This window comes from Bacillus rossius, chromosome 10 (assembly GCF_032445375.1).
Source record: "Bacillus rossius redtenbacheri isolate Brsri chromosome 10, Brsri_v3, whole genome shotgun sequence".
NCBI classification, from domain to species: domain Eukaryota; kingdom Metazoa; phylum Arthropoda; class Insecta; order Phasmatodea; family Bacillidae; genus Bacillus; species Bacillus rossius.
The window spans coordinates 195134-199962 of NC_086337.1; the positions used below are offsets into that span (position 1 = coordinate 195134).

Genomic DNA, 4829 nt, shown 5'->3' on the forward strand with positions numbered 1-4829 from the left:
CATGCACAAGATGTTTTGTACTTCGAAGTAAAAACAACATAATGTACTATTTAACTACCCACAGTACAAATGGATCCAAAAAAAAAGTGAATTTTCATGCAGACGAAAATGCTTACATTTATTCTATTTATATTAAGTACCCATTACTAACAGCTTATACTGGGTGGAATACAACAGTTGACATGATTTTACTTATATGGCAATTTAATATTTAACCAAAATTAATGGTAAACTAATATTTTAAAGTGTCATTTATGGCCCCTTACCTTCAGCATGTTTGCTTTCTTGCACACAAACGAGGACAAACACATCACCCAACTGAAAAAAAAAAATAAAAAATTTCACTTGCATCACAAATAATTTAAAATTTTTCACCACATGAAGTAAATATTTCGCAATAAAAAAAAATATAGCCCTAGGACTCGTGTGCACACCTTTTCTTCCCCACATCGCACACGCAAACAAAACTTCCAAATTATTACAAAATCACTCGATTATTATACATACATAAACACACATGTATTTTCCGAATAAGTGAGAAATGCAGGCCGATGAAAGTCAAATTTCGTTTCGGAAATTAAATCTCGCACAACTACCGACACATAACCAAACTTGCGTACATTTACATAGCATTAACCCTCTAAATAATAAACAAATGAAAGCAGAAAAAACAACATCGCTACCCACCGCGCGCGCTCCTGGCGGCGGGAGTAGGAACTACTTTGCACACAGACCGACATAGCCCCCTGCCAAAAACAGTAAAATAAATAATATATATAAGTCTTTTGGCGGGAAAAAATTTCTCAACCGCCTGGGAGCACCCTAGTGTGTGCCTGTCTTTAGGTTATGTTACTTTTAACTTCATTTTCTACAGGCAGACGCGAGGGTGCTCGCCCATTATTTTTATTTTTTTAAATTCTTTCCTACCTTTGGTGTGCCATGCAAGAATTTATCGTCAAAATGGCGGCCCCGAGTGCAAATTTCTCGTCTGCACTGCTGGCTGGATGATTATGTGATGTTTTGAAGGAGGGTGTTTTTTTTTTGGTTTTGATTTTGTGAGAGGGTGAGAGGGGGCTGGGCTAGCTTTTTTTTTTTTTTTTTTTTTTTTTTTTTAAAATTTTCTAAACATTCATCTCTTATGTAACAGTGTTCAGCATTAAAAAATTTAAAAGAAGAGGCACTTACTCATCAATTTCAAAACAGCCTATGAAGAAAAATAAAAAAAATTTAAATTCATTCCAGTTTTATACATTCATGATTTGATCACATGTATAACTTTTCTTTTTTATTACCTTATTTAATTTTATTATTATTACTACTATTGCTGCTACAACCTAGAAGATACCTCAGTGATACTAATACCTGCTGGTAAAGTTAAAGGTTTCACCTTTCTTTCTTTAAACATATCACAATACCTTTCTTGAGTTAAATATTATATAGTGTACAATAGTGTAATATATAAGCTGCAAGCATAACTAAACCTACTCCCAAACTGTTCAGTGAAAAAATATGTAACTATGTGTATGTAAATATCAATAATAATTTCTCTGTAAATATATTTCAACGTGTATGATCATCAGAAAACATTGAGCCCACAGGCTCCAGAACATTACGGAGGTTTTTTAAACTTTTCCTCCTAAAAACAATTATTAAATAAATGTAAATGTATATAAGAAGTGTTGTATAATGTCTATAAACTATGGAAAAAGAGCACAATGTGCTGGCGTTCCACTATGTATACCTATGTAAATATCAATGTATGCAAACATCGCAATAAAAAGCTTTTGAATTTGAATTTGTCTGATCACCGAAGTTAAGCATCGTCGAGCGTGGTTAGTACTTTGATGGGTGACCGCTTGGGAACACCACGTGCCGTTGGCACTACTATTTTGCACCCTACAGAAAAAAAATTTTTTTTAAAAATTTCAATTTTCAATTTTTTTTCCCCCACAATCACCACATTTCCCCCCCCCCCTAACACACACACACACACACTCTCTCTCAATCAATCAATCAATCAATCAATCAATCAATCAATCAATCAATCAATCACTCACTCACTCACTCACTCACCCACCCAGCAGCTGTGAATCTTTGCATGTGTATACCTCATACAAAATTCAAAGTGAAAAAATAAATATATAAGTGTATATGTATGTATGTATGTATGTATGTATGTATGTATGTATGTATGTATGTATATATATATATATATATATATATATATATATATATATATATATATAAACACACACACACACACCTATTTTGAAGTTTCTCTGTTTCAGTGGGCAGTTATGTATAATAATGAGAGATTCAAAAAGACGTTGATAACAATGTCATCAATGCCTGTTTAGTGTGCTCATTTGTTGGATGGTCGGCAGCAATACTAGAGGTGGTACAGCTGTAACCTGTAAAATTGTACCTGCAATGTGTTGTGTATGGAAAAAAATAAAAATTATATCATCTAAATTTTTGTTATCCAACAATAACCTTCCCATCAATGCATGATGTCACAGTAGCCATAGCTCTACTCTTTCTGCCATATAACATTGGGAAAAAAAAAAAAAAAAAAAAAAGGAGCTATTAGAATAATAACAAAAGATAAAAAATCATCTAACTGCAGACCAAAATTCAAAAAACTTAAAGTCCTGACTGCCATAAATGAATACGTTCTAGAAACTCTTTATTCATTCTTAAGAAAAAGAAGAAAAAAAAAAATTAATTTTTTTTTTTTTTTTTTTTTAGATATTCGCACATAGGTATAACACCAGAAATGCTAGTAAATTGAGGATAGTTGAACATAACACTAGGCGATTTGAAAATGGACTAAATTACTTGGGAGTAAAACTTTACAACTTAATATCACAGAAAATAACTAAAACAATTTACCAGTATTAAAAAAAAAACAGTAAAAAAAATTCTTATAGAATATCCTACCTACCCTCTGAAGCTATTCTTTAATTTGATTGATAATAGAGAAATTGAACTGTTAATTTGTTGAATGGACTTGTGATAACAGCTGCTTCATGTTTTGCATAAAGTTAAATTGTGTAACATGTTATGTATTTTTTTTTTTGAAATTTTTTTTCTTGGTAATTTGCATCATGTAAATATTAATTGTCTGCACATACATGTTCTATATCCCGGAGCCTTGACTCCACGTGGGATCAACAGAACAAAAATACAAAAAAAAAAAAAAAAATCCAGCTCACTAATCTAGGTGCATTTTGCTAACAATATTTGGAATATATATATATATTTTTTTTTTGTGTAACATGCAAATTCTGTATTATTCTTCACACATTATTTATAATCTTCTATCATTTTCTTAGATAATAACTATTAATTCATAAAATAGATTGTGTGTGCATAACCTCCTGGAAACATTTGCACTTACCTCCTACTTTACTTTTTCATTTAAGCAATCCTATTCGCATGTATACACTTAGGTTGCAGCATCGAAATTGTGTAAAATTCAAAGTGTGTATTGCCTGAAAAAAAAAAAAAAAAAAAAAGACATACCAAATATTTGCATACAGCGACACACTACATATTTGCACACAGTGGAGTTTTGCGGTAATTAACCTAGCACAATTTACCACACGCAATCACACGCCCGCGATGAGATAACACACTCGCTGTTTTCCTGTTGACCGGCACGAGGAGTAAGAAAAATTGATATTTACACGAGCACACACTCCCACACTAGTCACAACGTCGGTCATCAAGTTGTGTTGAAAATTCCTGTAGCCTCTGTTTTCCCAAATGATTTCACTTAAAATTTCATTTAACAAGACCATAAACAAATTTACAATACTAATTTCTTAAACAAACACTTCAGCGAACAAGTGACTGTCGCATTCATTACAAAGCTTACAACTTAACAGATGTTTCCGATGTGAAATAAAATAAGAAAATGTTTTACAACCAACCTAGAACATTTAGTCAAAACGTTTTTGTCCTGGTTTATGATTATTTTCCGTGACATGAATGTTTCAAAACTAATAAAAATACGAATGCAGCCAAATATAATGAAGTTAGCACATAAAAGACGACTTAAAATATTTCATTTTTCGAGAATTGGCAGAGCAAGAACGCACAGGTCCAACGGAAATTTCTTTAAAGATAAACGACCATCGGACAAAAACACCCCCTCCCCTCATCCTCAAAAATACGTGAATAATATACTTTTTCAATTATATTTTTATCGTTTTTTTTTTTTTAATATACTCATTAAAACTTCAAAATAAGCAGGTACTCGTGTGTTTTTCTCTCTACAATGTACCTGATCTCGGTGCGTAAACCTACATCATTTAGAGATGGAATTAATGTACACATACAAGTAAAATTTTGTTCCATTGTAAAATTGAGAGAAAGAAGGTTTTCCAAACGCATTAAGTATGGAGACTTTAAATAAGATCACGAGCTTATAAATGTTTGCAACGAAATAAAGTGACCATGTATCTGCAATTTCAAAAATATTTTTGCTCTGCTAACCTCACATGCAAGCAAGTAAAAATAACCTCACAACTTACTTACCTCTCTCAATTTCGCAGTACCAAAACATAGAAGGGATAAATAGGATAGTTTTTATTCGAAATCCTGCAAGAGTTTTAATTTTTATTAAAATATTTCTCCAATGTAGCATGTGTGTGGAATACTTCATCAGCAACTTGCATCTGCACCTTGAGTGAATTGAAGGGCAGCCAGTTTTAAAAGCTAAACAGAAACTGCACTCTTGAGAATGCATCAGATCCAAGTGAAATGCTTGTTGTGTGTACAGTTAAAAGTTTATTATTCACACAATGAAAATGTAAACAAAATTT

General features: G+C 32.1%; 1 long non-coding RNA gene across 1 annotated transcript; it reads right to left on the bottom strand.

Annotated features, from left to right (window-relative positions):
- Positions 1 to 289: 289 nt before the first annotated feature.
- Positions 290 to 3750, bottom strand: LOC134535626 (uncharacterized). The gene is made up of 3 exons (XR_010075664.1): positions 3603 to 3750; positions 3401 to 3494; positions 290 to 318 (listed from the first exon to the last, which is right to left on the bottom strand). It is a non-coding gene; the product is annotated as an uncharacterized LOC134535626 (long non-coding RNA).
- Positions 3751 to 4829: the final 1079 nt, after the last annotated feature.